At 46.2% G+C, this 21,986-nt stretch overlaps 1 protein-coding gene across 6 annotated transcripts in view; it reads left to right on the top strand.

Moving 5' to 3' along the window:
* The window catches only part of MYLK (myosin light chain kinase), a 269,948-nt gene that overhangs the window by 61,745 nt on the left and 186,217 nt on the right, over window positions 1-21,986 (top strand). For 4 of the 6 annotated variants that reach the window (XM_061194267.1, XM_061194261.1, XM_061194263.1 and 1 more), the window contains 2 exons: window positions 2,202-2,374; window positions 3,531-3,620. The exons of the other annotated variants lie outside the window; for them this stretch is intronic. The gene's annotated coding sequence lies outside the window, so the exon portion shown is untranslated. The remainder of the gene's footprint in view (window positions 1-2,201; window positions 2,375-3,530; window positions 3,621-21,986) is intronic. 6 annotated transcript variants of the gene reach the window in all.

Raw genomic sequence — 21,986 nt, 5'->3', positions numbered from 1 at the left:
CAACTTACCTCATCAAAGCTCAGAGGTGGTACTGTTGTTTTGTGAGTAAGAAAGCTGGTGAGTAACGGAGTATCAGCTGCAGGATTTGTGTATGCATTGCATACTTCTTATGCTAAGCATTGTGCTAAGAAATAGCTGAGACTTAATTAGCTGCTTATCAGCTGCCTCGCCAGGCACAGTTCTAGGCGTTCTCTATGAACTGACTTATGCATTTCTCATAACTAAGATTATCAGGTGCTGCAGAGGAAACTGCAGAGGAAATTGAGGCATGGGGGATGATGGCGCCGAGATTCAAACCTGTGGTTTATCCACTGTGCTCCTGTGTTCTTTCTTCAGTCCTCAGGGTCACACCAAGGGCGTCCTGGTGAAACTAGCATGAACCCAGAGGATGTGAAATGGTTTGGAAACAATGGCAAGTAGGAACAGTTGAAAGGGTCGAGTGTGTTTCATCTGCAGAAGGATAAAGGATAAATGATGATTGTCTTCAGATATTTGTAGCCATGTCTTGTAGAAAGGTAGAGTTTATGTGACTCCGGGGGACAGAATTGGGTCCAGTTAGGCGAAGCCGTATCAGGGCTCAGCAGACCCTGCTGTACACAGTGACCGGAACTCCTTCCCCAGCCACCCCTTCCTGTCCCCTCTCTGAGCATTTTCCCCTGCCAGACATGCCCAGAGAGGGTTCCTGCATGAGTGGGGTGGGGGGAGTTCTAACTCTAGGGAACCCCAGCCTGCCCTAAGGGGGCTGGAGGGGTTAGTCTCAGATGCATCCCTAGTCCTGCAGTTCCCGGCATTCTTACAGAGGGACCCACCAGGATCTTGGCTAAGTCCTCCCTCCACCCCTGATTGGTTTGGTTCCATCCCTGTAATCACCAGCCTCATGGCTCAGCCAGGTCCTGGCAATTGTCCACAAACATATCAGTCCCACCCTTGCCCAGTTTGGGGCAGAACAGCATTCCTCTACTGGATGGGAGGTTGAGTTCGAAGATCTCCCTGCACTCTTAACTGTGTCTGTGGTTTTGTGATTTACTCTTTCCTTGTCGAGTAGCCCATGCTTTAAAAAGCAAGTGGGACCAGGCAGTTGGGTCCATTGCTGCTCTGTAAGGACCTGGCCGTGGACCCGTGGTCACTCCCCTGGTCTTGGGCAGCTCCAGTCCTGAGTGGAGCAGGTCTGGTCCAGATGCAGGTCCAGGAAGGAATTTGGGAAGATGGTGAAAAATAGGAATGGTGGCAACTGGTTTAATGGCATCTGTTCCACTCAGCCAGAAACATCTTCTGTCAGAAGCTACAGACACCCTAAATGTGGTCTCAATTAGCCTGCGCGTATCTTTGCAATAAGTACATTCTCATCAAAGGATTTTAGAGAGTGATGTTTAGCCCCATGTAAAGGGCATGATCAGAATCTGATCTCTGATCCCGAAATAATGTCTCTGCTATCCCAGATGTCAGGAGTAACTAAAAATATACTTAAAACTCTGAGGAATTCTTGGTTTACTGGACCCATCTCCTTTTTCTATCGACCTCCGTCCGGAAAGCAAGAGAACAAAGAAATGAGCCAAAAAGCTTTAATTATCCAGTCTGCTGACATTATTTTATCTGAGCCACCGATATTAAGTTTGCACAGCGTTGCATTTCAATCACAGAGCTAAGAGCAGCCTCTGCAAACTTGGGCCTCCGTTCTGCTGCTCGTTGCGGCCAGTATTCTGTTTTCTACCCCATTCCACCCTCCCTCAGATTTCTTAAATTCCGAAGGTCTGTGTGGCACTGGAAATTATCTGTCTGTGGAATGTCCATACTTTAGGAAAGTCCCTGAACTCGTGTGTTTATTCCCTAGTTCCATTCCCCTCAACTCATCGTGGCCATTTGTGGTTGAGTTCTGGCATGTGCCCATCATTGAACAAACCTGGATTTGGTAGGAGCATTTTGCCCTGTTTCTATCACTGACGTAAATGAAATTCTGTCAGTTTCTATCATTGACATGTGGAGAAGGAAGAGAAAGTCTGGCCAGTTTGTTTTTTTCTTCCTTCATGTACAAATTTAATTTTCCCTGTTATATCTTTAACATTTCTGGCCCATCAAATGTATCTTCAATTTCAGTTTGGGTCTCTGGGCTGTGACCTTTCACCTGGTTTAATGTTGACACAGTCACCTATTAGCTGGTTTATTTAGCACCCAATTGATGCTCTTGTTATTGCTACAACTAGGTCACATTGATTGAGGGCTTCTGGTGTGCCAAGGACTGTGCGGAGGGCTTCCATCTTCAAGCCTCTTCAAGCAAGTACTGTTACAATCCTGCCCATTTTACAAGTGAGGACACAGGCTGAGAGGTGAAAGCATTTGCTGAAGGTCCTACAGCAGAGCTGGGATTGGAAGCCAGGTACCGTGGCCCCAGAGTTGGTTGATTTCACACCCTTTTTCAAACCGCCCACAGGCCCTCTGCTGTGCACACAAGTGTCCCCACTAATGCTCCAGGGAGTGTCAGTGTCTTTATAAAACCCCGTCCCCAGCAAGTGTTTAATAAGCAGTGACTGTGCAGGACACCACCATGGAGATACAACGATGTCCAAACCTGAGCCCTTCCCCCCACCCTCCAGGGCGCTGCAGAGACAGAGCCTCCACAGTCAGAGCAAGGGCGCTGTTTCAGGGCCGTCTTGGCCTGGTGATAGTGATCCTGTAAGCTAGAGACGCCTGGGGGCACTCCCCTGGGCCGTGCTACTTGTGGTGCCCCCCCCCCCCACAGACATTTTTCCACCTGGAGCCAATGTTGTGGCTGGACTGACCCTTGTGGTTCTTATTAAGACTGCAAGACGCAGCTCAGTAACAACCATCAGGGAACTTAGAAAAGACAAGGCTTATTGCTCGCAGGTCCCTGAGGGTGCAAGGCCTCCCCGGGGCCACACAGCGAGGGGTGGGGGGAGAGAGGGAGAGAGAGCACGAGATCGAGCAGACCTGGGGTTCTGCCTTTATTGGAGTCGAGGGTTGGAGGACCTAGGGTTTCAAGTGTTCACTCTTTATTGGTGAATTTAAAGCATAAAAGCAGGAATTAAAGCACAGGAAGTGAAAACCGTTGAACGGTCAGTTATCTAGGTCACCAGAGCTCTCTCTAAAAAAAGGGAACCTCATGGCTGGGGTGGCCTGGCTCTTTATCTAGTCCTGTAGCTGGCAGTGTGTTTATTCGAAATGGCTGTCTTTGAAGTGGAGGCCTCAGCAATCAAAAGCTACCTGTCAGGCACTTATATCACAATCAGAAAAGCTAGTTGTCAGGCACCTTTGTCTCTTGTGTTTGCTGCTCTGTCTCTAGGGTCTAGAATAGCACCTGGCAGGTAGTGAGCTGTCAAAACATATGCGATAAATAAACGAACTACTAATTAAACAAAGCCACGGACAATTTTACAAATAAATGAAAGAATACATTAATTCCAAGAAAGTATGAAGGATATAAACTGAGATTAAAGGATGGCCTTTTAAACTATGTGCAATGAGCTTTATGAAAAATTCCACATATTGTCCTCATTTTCTGTATTTTATCACAGATTGGAGAGTTTGTCCGAGTCTGTGCTCAAGAACCTGTGTCATAAATCCTGCTGGGAAGGCCTTAGAGAAGAGGATACCTTGAGGTTAAGGTAGGACTCAGCTGGGTAGAAAAGGCTCAGAGGCATCCAGGGCTGCCCCCACTGGCAGGATTACAGAGGAGAGAGAGCAGAGGCCCCACGTTTTGCTTGATAACAATAGTTTTTTTGAACTTCATGACTCCTTGGGGTGGGATCCTTCCCTGTCTTGCTCAATACTTGCCTCATTTCCCAAGCCTTGCCTCACTTGGTCAGATATCTAAGTGCACATCCCTTCAAACTGTGCAGGAATCCCTGGACCTGGCTCATACCTGGGCCCTGGCACCAGATCAAGGAGCTCAAGATCAAACTGGGGCTGAGGAAGGAGAGCAAAATATTTGGGGAGCCATGAGTCACCCCAGGTAGTACATTGACAGAAATTAAGAGGACCTAGATTTGAGAGCCATAAAAATTTCAAGCACTTTGACTTAGTAATCGAAATTCTTGAAATATATCTTGAGTAGATATAATCTAGAGTGAAGGAGAAGTTATGTTCGTGAAATTGTGACTTGTGATGTTGTTTGTTTTAGTGAAATTGGAAAGAACCTAAATGGTAAATAACAGGGACGTGATTGAGTAAATGATGGTTCATCCACTTGACAGAATGTTACAAAGTTATTAAAAATGAGACTTAGGAAGAGTGTTCTGTAACCAGGAAAAATATTGTGGTTTAGCCTGAACAAAAGTATGAAGATGAAAGCGATGATAGTGTGTATGTATAATTTTGTTTTAAAAAGTACATATATAGAAAAATACTGGAAAAATATATTAAAAACGACAGTATTTATGTTAGGAAAAAAGTCATTTGCAATCATACTTACAACCAGACTTTCAGCAAATATTATTTATTTATGAACAATGACAAAAGTGGATGGAACAAAGGAACTAGAGTGAGTTTAAAGTTCATGCAAAAAGTCAGCAAACAGTGCAGAAAAGGGAACCCTCCTACACTGTTGGTGAGAATGTAAATTGGTGCAGCCACTATGGAGAACAGTATGGAGGTTCCTTAAAAACCTAAACATAGAGCTGACATATGATCCAGCAATCCCACTCTTGGGCATATATCCAGAAAAGACAAAAACTCTAATTCGAAAAGATACATGCACCCCAGTGTTCATAGCAGCACAATTTACAATAGCCAAGACATGGAAACAACCCAAGTGGCCATCAACAGGTGATTGGTTAAAGAAAATGTGGTATATATATAATGGAACATTAGTCAACCATAAAAAAGAATGAAATATTGCCATTTGCAGCAACATGGATGGACCTAGAGAATATCATACTAAATGAAGTAAGTCAGACAGAGAAAGACAAATATTATGTGATATCACTTATATGTGGAATCTAAAAAATAATACAAATGAATCTATATACAAGACAGTATACAAGACAAAAACAGACTCACAGATATAGAAAACAAACTTATGGTTACCAAAGGGGAGAAGGGATAAATTAGGAGTATGGGGTTAACACATACAAACTACTGTACCTAAAATAGATAAGCAGCAAGGATTACTGTATAGCACAGGGAACTATATTCAATATCTTATAATAACCTATAATGGAAAATAATCTGAAAAATATATATATAACTGAATCACTTTGCTGTACACCTGAAACTAACACAGTATTGTAAATCAACTATAGTTCAAAAAAACAAGTCAGAAACTAAGACACTGATGGTCTAGAAAAGGAGCGAGGACAGATATGAGAACATGTCCAAATATAACCCAGTACGTGAAATAACATAACAGTTTCCTGGACTGAGGGCATGTGAAGTACAAGCTTGGCCAGAACAGAGTGAACGTGGCCAGGGAAAACATCCTTGAAGTCATGTGTCACATCCAGACTTAGGGAGATGGTGGGAGTGATTAGGGTGGTCACACACATCCTATTTCCCCTGGACAGTCCCGGCATAAGTGTTAGCAGTCCCTCTCTTCACTCTCAGAAGAGTCCTGGTTTGGGTAATATGTCACGTGGTCACCCTAGTTATTGAAAAGGAAGGAGGAGGACAGTCTAGGTTGATGGTAATTGCTCTGCTGGTTGCCCCTAGTGCATAAGAGCTGGTGAGTTAAGATTCGCTGATGCTGAGGCAGGCCCAGGCCTGATGGAGAAGTGGCCCATTTGAATATAGCTCTGCTTCCTGATTAGTTGTAGGATAATCACAGTGGTTATTCCTAAGCTGCCGTAGCATGTAGCTAGAATTCATATTTCACTCTGACCCAGGAGCTCCTCTCCCACTTCCATCCTTCCTTACCTATCCCACAAATTGAGTGCATGACCGTTAAATTTTTCATTGAGCAGAAGAGTATCTACAGTGAGAATAGATAATTTGCCAGCTGAGCCGTCCTCCTATTTGTGTACCTGGGAGCAGTTCTCCCTAGAAAAGTTCTTGACTTTTAATAGAAAAGCCTATATATGGCTAGTGCAGAAATACATTGAAATGGTAGAAAATAACTTGAGGCAAACAAGAACTCGGCCTGGGTGGGCTCTGTTTCTTTCTTGGTGTCTACCCCGTGTTCCATTGGCTCTGTCAAGGCTGCCTTACTGGGAACCCCCTTTCAGAGCAGAGCACCAAGCTGACCATCTGTGATGCAGCCTGGGAGCCTAGCCTTAGGTTCAGCTTGCAAGAAAAGTGCAATTGTGGAGGAGGCCCCTCCCCTGTGCCCACAGGAGGATTGGTCTGACCCCGAGCGCCCAGAGATGCCCAGCTGGACATCACGGGACTCGGGGAGCGGACTCAAGGGACGTCCTTTAGGCAGCGTCTCCTCACAGTCTCAGCTCAGAGGGGCTTCCGGTCAACGGGGAAGCCATACCGATGCTGCTCACTGTGTGCACGAACAGGCAGAGAAATGCTTCAGGGATTGCAGAAGTGAAGAGATAGCTCGATCTTTCGTAGGTGGTTTGTCCTGCTGTTTGGTTGAGCACTGCAGGTGGCAAATGTGGGGATAAGCTAGCTCTCTTTGGCTTTTCCTGGGCTTAAGCAAGAAATTACCTTCTGGCACCTGGATATTATTTTATTTTTCTAATTAAGAGGTGCGGGAAGAGGGTGGGGGGGGGGAGCATTGTCTCAACTAAGAGAGAGACTTGCCAGGAACCTGCAAAGATCAGCTGAGAGAGAGGACACCCAAGCAAGTACGCACTTGTGCCAAATTGCAGCTTCCCAGAAGCTCACTTTGGCCTAGAGACCAAGAGGAACAAAGGCATCGGGGAGATGGAACCAAGCCCCAGCTAACAGGTGTGAGGGGGAGCAGAGTGCTTCAGTATAAATAATTTCCCCCCATCAAACACTGGACTCTAGGAAGTCCCAGGGGACTGCTTTCTCTCAGAAAAATCCCGAATTGAGTAATCATAAAAAACCAGAGTGAGAGTAAAACTGAGTCTTACTTCAAGCGTGAATCAGAAATTATTTCATTAGAATAATTAGAAGTGCCTTATTAATTTAATAGGTCTATTTGGTGTGGATAAGCACATTTAGTAGTCCTTTTTTGGCCTAATCTACCACACCTGGAGAGGTCTAGTTGGTTGGCTGCTATGTACACGGGGTGGAAGCTTACCTAAATTGCCCTGGAGAAAATGTTCTAACTAGGACGGCCATTTCAAAGCTTTGCAGTGACGTACTGCCCTTCAGAGTCCTGTACCCATCTTATTACTGCGGGGGAGAGAGAACACTTAACACCCAATAAATGCTGGGCCCATGCTCCCCTCTAGGCAAATGCTAAGAAACGAACTGCTGATTTGTGTTGGCTGAGTGTCCCGAGCAGGGTGCCGAACTGTGGGGTTCAGGAGTGGGAAACATGAAGGGTTTACCAAGTCCCGTGAACAGGCCAGGGCCCACCAGCTGTTTTATTTCCAATCCCACTTTTCTGGCCCCTGTGGTTATATTGTTCTCCTTTGTTGATCTGGCCTCCCCAATAGGATTCCAAGTCCCCTGTCTTCAAGGTCTGTGCTCCCCTGGCCAGGTGTGAGCCCAGCTGACACATGGGGTAGCCCTTGATCTTCCTGCTGGCCCCCTGTTTCCAAGAGAAGATTGGAGGGACAGGGGCCCTCTCCTCCCCTCTGGGGCCAGTTGAGCTGACACCTGTGAGCTCGGTGCTCTCTCCAGAGGGTCAGTCGCACTTGGCCGTGTTCCTGCTGATGCACCGTGCTCTCCGTTGCCCATCAGTTTTCTCCATGCCCTTTCCTCTGGGTTCCCAGGGGTCACCATTTTCTTTCTCAACAGCGCCCCTCCAGAGCAGGTTTGGGGTGGGAGAGGAGAAGAGACACACGTTAGCCTTGTCAGTATCTTCAGTGACGCCTGAGGAGGAAGGGAGGGAGACATGATTGGTGGGAAAAGTCCTTACAGGAGAAAATGCGTCACTCTCTGTTATCGTCCATTGTTGCAGATGGTAAGAACTGGATGTTCTCAGCAACATCCCTAATCGCCTGCCGAGACAGGGAAGCAGAGGGCATCCTTTGGGAGGCAGGAAGGGAGGCAGGCAGGTGTGGTGCGGAAGGGCCTTGAGCCGCAGCCCAGCGTGAGGGCACAGCAGGACAGCTGAGGGCCTGCACACCTGGTGCTTGAGTGGCTTCTCCTGCCTATTCAAGGAGCACGAAAGGGAAGGTGAGAGGCGGGGGCCTGCCCACCCCCAGCCAACATCCTGGGTCCCGGAGCCTGTCTAGAAGAGGTGTGAGGGGCTCCCCAGTCAGCAGCTGCGGGGGGAGCTGGCACAGGCTTAGAACATCAGGTAGGGCCTGTGTGAACCTCGAGTTGCTCAGCTTTAAAGAGCCACAGCTGGAGGCGAGACTCTAGAACCTGCAACGTGCTCAGGAGGAGCTGCAACAGTGTGGGTGGGAGCTGAGGGGCTGGGCTGGGCTGGGGACGAAGCAAGCAGGCGGCCGTGAGCTGCCTTTGTCTACTCTCGGGTGGGGCTCTTCCCCAGCAGGCTGATGGCTCCTGACGTCCAGAGGCCTCCTCAAGGCCAAAGTGAGAAGTGCTGACCCTTCCAAAGCTGCTCCCTGAGTCTCAACTTTCTCTAACTCCTGTCTCTTCACCCCCTGATGTTCTGCTCCCTTCCTCCCAACACACAGAGCCCCATGGGGTCCGTGACAGAGCTGGTAAACACACAGTGATGAGTATGCGGACAGACTGTGTGTTCTGACCTTTCAGCCGGGGTTCTTCCTGCCCTGCTGGGAGCACAGTGTTGATAAACCTGGCTTGATTGGCTCAGGCGATCAACATGGATACCACAGATAATGTAAATATTCTAAGTAGTCACAACAGAGTCGCATCTTTTCAGCATGCTTTTGTCCAGGTGTGGAGTAGGCTTTTTAGACAACACCAGGGACCTAAGAAGTTGGGATCTGGAAGAAGATTCTTATAGATGCGAACCACAGGAATGAATGAACTTCTGGAATTTCCTTGCTGAGAAGGGTGTGCGTGCTTGTGGCTGTGGCTTTTGGCTACTGTGTATACATTCTGCTTCCTGGCATACAGGGCTTAGCTAATGACTAGCAGGCTGGTTGATCGGTTCAGAACCAGGAGTGACTGGCAATTGTCAAACGAGTTCCCTTAGCACGCCCCTCCCCATCCAGCCCCCTGGCGGGAGGTTAAGGGTAGCTTGTCAGAGCTGCTGTCTGCAGACCAAAGTGAATGAGGCCCCTGCAGGAGCTCAGGCTCACAAAGGCTGACAGGATGTGCAAGTCAGGTTATAACTGGTACATCCAGGAGGGATGTTAGAGGTCTTCTAACCCCAGAGAGGTTAGGATACTCCCGCAGAGCCCACTGTTAGCAGATGCTGTCTCTAAAATTCGGTGGCTCTGGCCTTAAGTTGGGCTCCTCTCTCTGAGCCTCAGTTTTCTTATTGATAGGCCGAGGGTAAGCTAAGGCCCCCTTGTGTTCTGGGGCTGTGCATAATAATCTAGGACAAGACACCAGCACCCTGGACTCCGACCCACTCCCAGCTCCTCCCTCTTGCATCACTAACAGTGTGACATTTTCACCAAGGCTCTGAACCTTGGAGTCAAAGGCCTGGGTTCAAATCCAGCTGATAAGAAGTAGCTGTCATTGTTTGCTCTGTGATTTGGGATATGTTGCTCAACTTCTGAGTCTTCTTTTCATCTTTAAAGTGAAAATCATACCGCTTATAGAGTTGCTTTGAAAATGAAAGTTAACTTAAGTAAAACTCTCAGTAGAGTACCTGGCTCCTGGTAAGCATTCAGTAAATGGATTATTTTTATTGGTAATAGTAGATACTGTGGTTCACGGTCACTTCACTTGGCTGGACCTGAGGTTTCCTTTCTGTGATACAGGATTTGGGTGGGAGTAGTGCTTCTTTGACTCTGCCATCCCCAAGGAAGTGGAGAAAGAACTAGTATTCTGAGGGCAGGGGCTTGAGGTGTAGCCTGAAGCAGCTTGCAGAAAGCATCACATTTCTTTGAAGTCTTAGGGTAATTTGTAAAATCAACTGATAGTTGTCATTTGGTACAACAATGTGAACACATTGGTTCTCATATAGAAATGCTTCCCCCAGATCTTTGAGTATAGTTGCTGTTCCAGGAATGAGTTGCTCCACTCTGGGGTCGGGGGTGTGATGGCATCATTTCTTTTTTTTTTTTTTCTGTGGGCTTTGCCTTTTTTTTTTTTTTAATATCTTTACTGGAGTATAATTACTTTATAATGTTGTATTAGTTTCTGCTGTATAACAAAGTGAATCAGCCAAACGTATACATATATCCCCATATCCCCTCCCTCTTGCGTCTCCCTCCTACCCTCCCTATGCCACCCCTCTAGGTGGTCACAAAGCACTGAGCTGATTTCCCTGTGCTATGCAGCTGCTTCCCACTAGCTATCTATTTTACATTTGGTAGTGTATATATGTCAATGCTACTCTCTCACTTCATCCCAACTTACCCTTCCCCCTCCCCGTGTCCTCAAGTCCTTTCCCTACATCTGCGTCTTTATTCCTGTCCTGCCCCTAGGTTCGTCAGAACCTTTTTTTTTTTTTTAGATTCCATATATATGTGTTAGCATATGGTATTTGTTTTTCTCTTTCTGACTTACTTCACTCTGTATGACAGACTCTAGTCCATCCACCTCCCTACAAATAACTCAGTTTCGTTTCTTTTTAATGGCCGAATATTATTCCATTGTATATATGTGCCACATCTTCTTTATCCATTCATCTGTCAATAGACCCTTAGTTTGCTTCCATGTCCTGGCTATTGTAAATAGTGCTGCAGTGAACATTGTGGTACATGTCTCCTTTTGGATTATGGTATTCTCAGGGTGTATGCCCAGTAGTGGGATTACTGGGTCATATGGTAGTTCTATTTTTAGTTTTTTAAGGAACCTCCATACTGTTCTCCATAGTGGCTGTATCAATTTACATTCCCACCAACAGTGCAAGAGGGTTCCCTTTTCTCCACACCCTCTCCAGCATTTATTGTTTGTAGATTTTTTGATAATGGCCATTCTGACCCATGTGAGGTGATACCTCATTGTAGTTTTGATTTGCATTTCTCTAATGATTCGTGATGTTGAGCATCCTTTCATGTGTTTGTTGGCAATCTGTGTATCTTCTTTGGAGAAATGTCTATTTAGGTCTTGCGCCCACTTTTTGATTGGGTTGTTTGTTTTTTTTGATATTGAGCTGTATGAGCTGCTTGTGTATTTTGGAGATCAATCCTTTGTCAGTTGCTTCATTTGCAAATATTTTCTCTTATTCTGAGGGTTGTCTTTTTGTCTTGTTTATGGTTTACTTTGCTGTACAAAAGCTCTTAAGTTTCATTAGGTCCCATTTGTTTATTTTTGTTTTTATTCCCATTTCTCTAGGAGGTGGGTCAAAAAGGATCTTGCTGTGATTTATGTCATAGAGTGTGCTGCCTATGTTGTCCTCTAAGAGTTTTATAGTGTCTGGCCTTACATTTAAGTCTTTAATCCATTCTGAGTTTATTTTTGTGGATGGTGTTAGGAAGTGTTCTAATTTCATTTTTTTTTTTTAATAGATCTTTATTGGAGTATAATTGCTTCACAATACTGCGTTAGTTTCTGTTGTACACCAAAGAGGCTGTCTTTTCTCCATTGTATATTCTTGCCTCCTTTATCAAAGATGAGGTGACCATATGTGTGTGGGTTTATCTCTGGGCTTTCTATCCTGTTCCATTGATCTATATTTCTGTTTTTGTGCTAGTACCATACTGTCTTGATTACTGTAGCTTTGTAGTATAGTCTGGAGTCCAGGAGCCTGATTCCTCCAGCTCCATTTTTCTTTCTCAAGATTGCTTTGGCTATTTAGGGTTTTTTGTGTTTCCATACAAATTGGGAATTTTTTTGTTCTAGTTCTGTGAAAAATGCCATTGGTAGTTTGATAGGGATTGCATTGAATCTGTAGACTGCTTTGGGTAGTAGAGTCATTTTCACAATGTTGATTCTTCCAATCCAGGAACATGGTATATCTCTCCATCTGTTTGTATCGTCTTTAATTTCTTTCATCCGTGTCTTATAGTTTTCTGCATACAGGTCTTTTGTCTCCTTAGCTAGGTTTATTCCTAGGTATTTTATTCTTTTTGTTGCAATGGTAAATGGGAGTGTTTCCTTAATTTCTTTTTCAGACTTTTTTGTCGGAAGTGTATAGGAATGCAAGAGATTTCTGTGCATTAATTTTGTATCCTGCTACTTTACCAAATTCATTGATTAGCTCTAGTAGTTTTCTGGTAGCATCTTTAGGATTCTCTATGTATAGTATCATGTCATCTGCAAACAGTGACAGTTTTACTTCTTCTTTTCTGATTTGGATTCCTTTTATTCCTTTTATTTCTTTTTCTTCTCTGATTGCTGTGGCTAATACTTCCAAAACTATGTTGAATAATAGTGGTGAGAGTGGGCAACCTTGTCTTGTTCCTGATCTTAGAGGAAATGGTTTCAGTTTTTCACCATTGAGAACGATGTTGGTTGTGGGTTTATCATATATGGCCTTTATTATGTTGAGGTAGGTTCCCTCTATGCCTACTTTCTGGAGAGTTTTTATCATGAATGGGTGTTGAATTTTGTCGAAAGCTTTTTCTGCATCAGTTGAGATCATCGTATGGTTTTTATCCTTCAGTTTGTTAATATGGTGTATCACATTGATTGATCTGCATATATTGAAGAATCCTTGCATTCCTGGGATAAACCCCACTTGATCAAGGTGTATGATCCTTTTAATGTGCTGTTGGATTCTGTTTGCTAATACTTTGTTGAGGATTTTTGCAGTTATATTCATCAGTGATATTGGCCTGTAGTTTTCTTTCTTTGTGACATCTTTGTCTGGTTTTGGTATCACGGTGTTGGTGGCCTCATAGAATGAGTTTGGGAGTGTTCCTCCCTCTGCTATATTTTGCAAGAGTTTGAGAAGGATAGGTGTTAGTTCTTCTGTAAATGTTTGATAGAATTCTCCTGTGAAGCCATCTGGTCCTGGGCTTTTGTTTGTTGGAAGATTTTTAATCACAGTTTCAATTTCTGTGCTTGTGATTGGTCTGTTTATATTTTCTAATTCTTCCTGGTTCAGTCTCAGAAGGTTGTGCTTTTCTAAGAATTTGTCCATTTCTTCCAGGTTGTCCATTTTATTGGCATATAGTTGCTTGTAGTAATCTCTCATGATCCTTTGTATTTCTTCAGTGTCAGTTGTTACTTCTCCTTTTTCATTTCTAATTCTGTTGATTTGAATCTTCTCCCTTTTTCTCTTGACGAGTCTGGCTAATGGTTTATCAATTTTATCTTCTCAAAGAAGCAGCTTTTAGTTTTATGGATCTTTGCTATTGTTTCCTTCATTTCTTTTTCATTTATTTCTGATCTCATCTTTATGATTTCTTTCCTTCTGCTAACTTTTGGGGTTTTTTTGTTCTTCTTTCTCTAATTGCTTTAGGTGTAAAGTTAGGTTGTTTATTTGAGATTTTTCTTGTTTCTTTAGGTAGGATTGTATTGCTATATGCTTCCCTCTTAGAACTGCTTTTGCTGCATCCCATAGGTTTTGGGTTGTTATGTTTTCATTGTCATTTGTTTCTATGTATTTTTTGACTTCCTGTTTGATTTCTTCAGTGATCTCTTGGTTATTTAGTACTGTATCATTTAGCCTCCATGTGTTTGTATTTTTTACAGCTTTTTTCCTGTAATTGGTATCTAGTCTCGTAGCATTGTTGTCGGAAAAGATACTTGATACGATTTCAATTTTTTTAAGTTTACTGAGGCTTGATTTGTGACCCAAGATATGATCTATCCTGGAGAATGTTCCATGAGCACTTGAGAAGAAAGTGTATTCTGTTGTTTTTGGATGGAATGTCCTATAAATATCAATTAAGTCCATCTGGTCTAATGTATCATTTAAAGCTTGTGTTTCCTTATTTTCATGTTGGATGATCTGTCCATTGGTGAAAGTGGGGTGTTAAAGTCCCCTACTATTATTATGTTACTGTCGATTTCCCGTTTTATGGCTGTTAGCATTTGCCTTATGTACTGAGGTGCTCCTATGTTGGGTGCATAAATATTTACGATGGTTATATCTTCTTCTTGGATTGATCCCTTGATCATTATGTAGTGTCCTTCTTTGTCTCTTGTAATAGTCTTTATTTTAAAGTCTATTTTGGCTGATATGAGAATTGCTACTCCAGCTTTCTTTTGATTTCCATTTGCCTGGAATATCTTTTCCCATCCCCTCACTTTCAGTCTGTATGTGTCCCTAGGTCTGAAGTGGGTCTCTTGTAGACAGCATATATACAGGTCTTGTTTTTGTATCCATTTAGCCAGTCTATGTCTTTTGGTTGGAGCATTTAATGCATTTACTTTTAAGGTAATTATCGATAGTATGTTCCCATTACCATTTGCTTAATTGTTTTGGGTTTGTTATTGTAGGTGTTTTCCTTCTCTTGTGTTTCTTGCCTAGAGAAGTTCCTTTAGCATTTGTTGTAAAAGCTGGTTTGGTGGTGCTGAACTCTCTCAGCTTTTGCTTGTCTGTAAAGGTTTTAATTTCTCCATCAAATCTGTTAAAAACAAAAATTTTTTTAATTATTAAAATAATAATAATAAAAAAGAGAGCAACCAAACCAATAAACAAATCCACCAATGATAACAAGCACTAAAAACTAAACTAAGATAAACATAAAAATCAGAAACAAATCAGTCATAGACAGCAAACCCCAAATCTACAGTTGCTCCCAAAGTCCACCGCCTCAATTTTGGGGTGATTCGTTCGTTGCCTGTTCAGACATTCCACAGATGTAGGGTACCTCAAGTTGATTGTGGGGATTTAATCCGATGCCCTTGAGGCTACACGGAGAGATTTCCCTTTCTCTTCTTTGTTCCCACAGCTCCTGGGTTTCAGCTTTGGTTTTGGCCCCACCTTTGCATGTAGGTCGCCCTCAGGCACCTGTTCCCCGCCCAGACAGGAGGGGGTTAAAGCCACGGCTGATTAGGGCTCTCTTGTTCACTCAGACCGGGGGGAGGGAGGGGTACGGTAGTCAATTGGAATGCGGGGCGAGCCTGCGGCGGCAGAGGCCAGTGTGATGTTGCAACAGCCTGAGGTGCCCCGTGTGTTCTCCCAGGGAAGTTGTCCCTGGATCACAGGACCCTGACAGTGCAGGGCTGCATAGGTTCCCAGTGGGGTGGGGTGGGGAGGGGTGGGTAGGGGGTGTGTGTGGATAGTGATCTGTGCTTGCACACAGGCTTCTTGGTGGCTGCAGCAATAGCGTTAGTGTTTTATGCCTGTCTTTGGGGTCTGAGCTGATAGTCGTGGCTTGTGCCCATCTCTGGAGCTCACTTAGGCGGTGCTCTGCCTTCTGTGGGCACACGGGGAAGGAATCCCCTCTCCTCGCACACCCCGAAACAATGGTTTCTTGCCTCTTAGGCAGGTCCAGACTTTTTCCCGGACTCCCTCCCGGCTAGCTGTGGCGCACTAGCCCCCTCAGGCTGTGTTCACGCAGTCAACCCCAGTCCTCTCCCTGGGAGCTGACCTCTGAAGCCCGAGCCTCAGCTCCCAGCCCCCACCCGTCCCAGCTGGTGGGTGAGCAGACAAGCCTCTCAGGCTGGTGAGTGCTGGTCAGTACTGATCCTCTGTGCAGGAATCTCTCCGCTCTGCCCTCCGCACCCCTGTTGCTGCGCTCTCCTCTGTGGCTCCGAAGCTCCCCCCTCCACCACCCTCAGTCTCCGCCAGTGAAGGGGCTTCCTAGTGTGTGGAAACTTTTCCTCCTTCACAGCTCCCTCCCCGAGGTGCAGGTCCTGCCCTTACTTTTTGTCTCTGTTTTTTCTTTTTTCTTTTGCCAGGTACAATTTTTTGCCAGAAAATCCCCATCCAGGTACGTGGGGATTTTCTTGCCTTTTGGGAAGTCTGAGGTCTTCTGCCAGCGTTCAGTAGGTGTTCTGTAGGGGTTGTTCCACATGTAGATGTATTTTTGATGTATTTGTGGGAAGGAAGGTGATCTCCACGTCTTACTCCTCCACCATCTTGAAGGTCCCCCCAATGGCATCATTTCTAAGGTCCCTTCCAGCCCTGACATTTCAGGTTCCCAGGGTGAGCAAGTCTCCTCCACAAAGGGCCTGAGGTTGGTACCCAAGAATCCTAAAGGAACCTCGAGAGACAGGCTCCCCTGTGCCCCGCACCCTAGTGGGGCTGCACAGTGCTAGGTGGGTGCCACCAGCAGAGGAGGGAAGATGATGCAGCCCCTCAGAGTGAAGACTGAAGAAGCCTGAAGGAGGAGCCGGGCTGTGTCTGAGCCTGACTTTCTTCCCTTGGGCTGATAAACCTGGTTGGGTTGGGTTGGCAGCTCTCCACCACCCCAGGTAAATTCCAGGAAACACTAAGCCATTGTTTCTCATCCAGAGCTGGAGGCTGTACTGGGGACAGGTCCTCATGTCATGGGAGGGCAGGTAAGGGCAAGGGGTGAACTGCCTGTGGAAACACAGGGCTTGTCACACTGCCAAAGCATCCTCCTGGCCATTCTAATGCAGCACCCAAGGCCAGGGTCTGGGGTTGTGCCCAGCCAGAGGGAGGAGAACCGAGGGGAGTCTGGAGAAGAGCAGCACATTTTGGGGGAGAACACAGAGATGTCTGGCCTGTGACTGGGAAGAGAGAGTCTCTGTGCGTGGGGTGAGGCATATCTACTGATGGTGGCGTGAGTCCTACATAGACTTGCTAGAGATTAGCCAGTAAGCATGGTCTCTCCCTCAGGCATGAGGGATTGAAATGAAGTCACCCATTTGTTTGGGACAAATAAAAGGGGCTTTCTCTGGGCAAGGGATTGACTACATTAGTCAAATCTGTACCCATCAGATATCATTCCAATAAAATCTGAGGGACTATCAACACAGTTGTTATACTGGAAATTTCCTTTTGGGCATGGTGTTTATTATGATAAGATTCAACATATCTTGCTAAATCCTTCCCGAGCATGTTACCAAATTGAGCCAGGATTTGGAGTAAGAAGGACTGGATTCTAGTTCTGCTTTATTAGCTATTGACTTTAGGCAAGTCACTTGGTCTTTGAGCCTCAGATTTCCTATCAATAAAATGAGGTTGTAACATATCTCAATATGTTGTGAAGTTGAAATGAGATCTTGATTGGGAAAGCATTTCATAAATTGTCAGTAGCTCGAAGTTTATTATAAATCAAAAGCTTTTGATAGCATTATCTAAGAACATGCTACCCTCTAGGCCCTCTGCAACCTAGTCTCAATCAATTTAATGACTATACCTCTCAAAACCTCCCTTGACCCACCCCTTTCCCAGGTGAGTTTCCTTGCACTGAGAAATGTACCACCATCTTCCCCTGCCCAGCTCAGCTCCCTACTGCATGGCTCACTTGCTTAGATGATCATGATTCATTCTCATGAATTCTCGTGCCTTGGAAACTTCAGAGATCCCTGCCCTCCTCCGGCCTTTGAGGATACATAAGTCCACTCTGGGCCCACTTCCTCATCTGTAAAGTGAGGGGGTTGGGCTAGATGATTTAGGTCCCCTACCAACCCTCACGGAGCCTGTAGGAGTTGGTGAAGCAGGCTGGCTTGCCTCATATTCTCATGCTGTGTCAGGGTTTGCCAAAGAAGGATCCCCACACCTCTCAGTAAGGGAAGCTCTTGGAAACAGGGATGTGGTGGAGCCAGCTTGGGCCCCAGGAGGTCCAGCAGGAGCTGTGGACGCCTATGGCTGGAGAGAGTCTTCAAACTCAGCCCTAGTTCTTATCAGCATCCACATCTCTGCAGACCCTCCTGTCGACTGTGCTTCCCGCTCCCCCCCCCCGCTCCTTGGAAGCCACTGTTCCAGCCGGTGCCTGAGCCTGTCACGGGGAAAGGCAGGCCTCCCACAGAAGGGTCTTTCTCATTCTCTCTCCTCGCATCAGCCAGGCATTAGTCCAGCCACAGGGCTAGTGTCTTCCCAGGAGAAACAGGCCATGGGGAGCTGGCAACTCCCCTAAACTGTGTGGAGAGAAGCTGGGTCCGTGTTCAGTAGCCGGGCCTGGGCGAGCTCCGCTCACGGTTCACTGGCAGCCGTGTTCTCAGCATCCAAGGGCCCTCCCGGCACAGGGTCCTCTGGGCCGGTCCCCTCAGAGCATCACCACAGGGCCAGCTCCCGGCAGAAAGCTGAGGGGCAGCATGTGCTTCCAGTGGCTCAGAAAGACGGGATGGGACATGCCTGTCTGGAGCTGGAGAAGCTGCTCAGGGTCCCTCCAGGGGGGGTGTGATCAGCAGAATCATGGACTCCCTTCCTGGGCTTTCTTTTCCAGAGCTTTCCTAGGCTTCACTAAAGACCAGGAGAGGAATGGCCGGGCAGACTCAGGGCACAGAGTGGGGACCCTTCCCTTTACTCCCTCCCCTCCACTCTCACCCCTCGGACACTACGTCCCTAATAGCGCACGCACCACCCCTGCCCACCTGCCACCCCTCCCGTGTGCTCCCCCTGTCCAAGACTCTGGTTTCAAAATAAATTACTAAATGTTGGCTAAATTGGAGGAAGGAGAGGAAGAATGAAGTGGTAGAAAGAAAAGGAATATATTCCACTTACTTTATGAGCAAATGACTCTCCCCAGCACCCTGCCCCATTAATTTTGCTGTTAATATTTGCCGCTCTGCTAAGGGAATCACCTTAAGTACTTAGTCCACTCCTGACACTTAATAAGTGCTCACTAAACAGGAGCTAGTATTGGTTCCTTTTTCTCCTCTTTTTCCTGGGGTTTCCCCTCAGCTCTTTCAGCCCCAGCCCCTCTCTGGACAGACCTCACAGAATCAGAAGCTCGACCTGGGAGAGGCCAGAGGCTGCGAAGCTGGAATGACTGCATTCATGCCCATTCCTAGCGCTGGCCCAGGCTTCAGTCTTCATGGCTTGTGCCTGTGTCTCACAAGTGTGCCCCGAGGACCAGATGCGCCTGTCAGCCTGTGAAGCCCTGCGTGGAGGGCCTGGAACAGAAGTCTCTTCTTTCTCCTCTCCTGGTGTCCCAAAGCGTCTTGTCTCTGCTATGGGCTTGGCTCCCCCTGCTGGAACCTTTCCTACCTGCCCAGGTATCCTATGGAGAGCTGGCAACAGTCCTAGAGACACAGGTGAACTAGGGCAGGAAGGTCCAGAGAGGCCCTTCCGGTCAGAGAGAGAACCAGAGATGGGAAGTGGCTTTCTCAAGGTCACACAGTGGCTAGGGTGCAGCCACAGTGAGCACTGGAGCCTCTGACTCTCTGAGCAATTTAATCGTCAGGTGCTGCCTGCCAATTTTCCTGAGCTGGCCCCCTTGTTGGCCAAGACTGCTTCTATCCTCTGAGCTTCTGACAAATCTTAAAACAACAATGACAACAACAACATTAACAATAGCAGCCACCATGGATTGAGCACTTATTCTGTGCCAGAGACTGGGCCGGGCTGTTTTTTATACACATTGCTGACCCTCATAGCGGCCCTGCAGGTAGGAGAGTATTAATAGTAGCTCCATTTTACAGATGAGTAAACTAAGATTTTCAGAGGTTGTCACTTGCCTCAGGCCACACAGTTTCGCAGTGGAGAATGCACATCTGACTGCACAGCAGTCTGTTCCCTGCTGAGGGGCATCCTGTCGATGGAAGCCACAAGCGCCGTTCCTGCTCCCCGAGTGGATTTCCTGGGCTCCCACGGACCGAGGTGGGGCTGCTCCTGCCTGAGTCCTCACAGCGCTCATGTCACGGGCACATCGGCGTGGCTTAGCAGGATGGAGGGGGAGGCAAGGTATTTGAGAAGGGGATGGTTGAATAAACACGCCTGTGACCCCAAACTTACTTCTGCAGGGATGATACTGCTAATGAGCTGAGTGAACTTTAAGATGTTGCTAAGACTGATAGGAATGTGCATGTTGCTAATTTAATTATAATCAGGGTTTCTGGCTCTGATTTCTTTTTGCATGTGACTTTTACTGCAGAAAGCTTCTCTCAGCTGGTCTCATTAAATCTCAAATTAAGCAAGAATCCCAACAGTAAGAGAGCAGCTCCAGGAGAGCAGGCCTCACTCGTTCACACTGTGTGTTCCTTTCGCTGTGTTTTTTTGGTTTGATCCCCTTTTAAGAAAATTTAAAAATAACTTTCTGCCAAAGATGTGGGCACTCAGGATAGAGTTGCTGAGCGGACACCCTCCTCCTGCCCATGGTCTGCTCCTCTGATGACGTGGCCGGGCTGAAGCGGGTAGGTCACCTGCCTGTAGAAGCCCAGCCTTCCTTTTTTTTTTTTAATAAATTTATTTATTTATTTATTTATTTATTTATTTATTTATTTATTTTTGGCTGTGTTGGGTCTTTGTTGCTCAGCACAGGCTTTTTCTAGTTGCGGCGAGCGGGGGCTACTCTTTGTTGCGGCGTATGGGCTTCTCATTGCAGTGGCTTCTCTTGTTGCAGAGCACGGGCTCTAGGCACACGGGCTTCAGTAGTTGTGGCATGCAGGCTGCTCGACCCCGTGTCCCCTGCATTGGCAGGCGGATTCTTAACCACTGCACCACCAGGGAAGTCCGCCGGACCTTCCTTTAATGTGTCTTTCAAGAGGAAAGGCCCAGGACGCTATGGGGAGGGAAGGGCTGCCTGTGGGCTCAGGGGAGAACTCAGCTGGGGCGGGGGGCGGGAAGGAGTGGGCTGGCTTTACCTGATATCCCTTAGGAACCCGGAAACCTGGGCCCAAGTCTCTCAAGGATGCCAGCAGGAAACCCAGAGAGTGTACCCAGGGCCGGGTATGATTGTGCTCACTTCACACCCAGGCAGCCAGAGAAGCAAAGAGAGGAAAGGATTCACAAGTTACATGCCAGGTTTAGAGCCAGGACTGGTACCCGTGTGTCTGGAACCAAATGCCTACAGGCCCCAGAGAGGTAGACTGTTTATTGTTGTGACCTGTTCGCCCACTCCTTTCCCTACATCCTCTCTCTAATGTTCACATGTTTGCTCCACAACAAAATTAAGTGATACCATAGTTTGGAAGTGATTTTTTATGCTTTTTTAGCCCAACTTTCAATTTATTCATATATTCCACAAGTATTTGTTGAGAACTTACTGTGTGCTCATCCATATTCTAGGCATTAGGGATACAGTAGTGAGCGAACTACACAGGACCCATGACCTAGTGGAGAGGCTTATGTTCCAGTGGGGGAGACAGATGTTAATCTAATAACCACATGACTGCATGGCGGCCAACTATGATGTGTGTGATAGACACACCTTCCATGATTTTGTCTGAATTACTGTCCTTAGTTCTGTCCAATTCAAAATGACTTTCCAGTCTCTGGTTGCTCCCCAGAGACCTCTGTCTAGGAGACCTAGATCTGGAGTCACCTCTGTTCCTCAGGGTGAGCAGCATTGTTTTTTTGGATTCATTTCTTCCCTTATTATCCATAAAATACTCAAATATCTACCATGTGCAAGGTCTTCTAGAGTCTGTGGTGCATATTCAGTCTTGACCAAGAACTCAGTTGTTGCCTTAAAGGTGTTCTCTTCATCAGTGTCTGTCTTCAAATCTCTCTGGTCCACATATGTTCAACCATTCCCCTTGGAAAAAAAGATGGAATCAAATTAGGTATTGGTTCCCCCTCTCTCCCACCTGCCCCTCAAAGCCGCACACCACTACTCCTATAAAACCACTATTCCCTTTCCACTTGTGTGCTTTACGGAGGACAGAAGAACAGATGGTGATGGGGAGAGCAGGAGATAGGGTAGGGCAGTGGTTCTCAAAGTGGGCCCTGGGGACCCTGGGACTCTTTCATGAGCCCAGGAGGTCTAAATAATTTTTGTAATAAGATGTCATTTGCTTTTTATAATAAGATGTCATTGCTTTTTTCACTCTCCTTTTCTCTCAAACGGAGTTTTCCAGCAGGTACGAACACTGTGATGCCACAACCAACTGGATGCAGAAGCACATATGAAAATCTAGCTGCCTTCTATTAA

The sequence above is a fragment of the Eubalaena glacialis genome, chromosome 6, assembly GCF_028564815.1.
Source record: "Eubalaena glacialis isolate mEubGla1 chromosome 6, mEubGla1.1.hap2.+ XY, whole genome shotgun sequence".
NCBI lineage: Eukaryota > Metazoa > Chordata > Mammalia > Artiodactyla > Balaenidae > Eubalaena > Eubalaena glacialis.
This window is presented reverse-complemented; position numbering and strand designations above follow the sequence as displayed.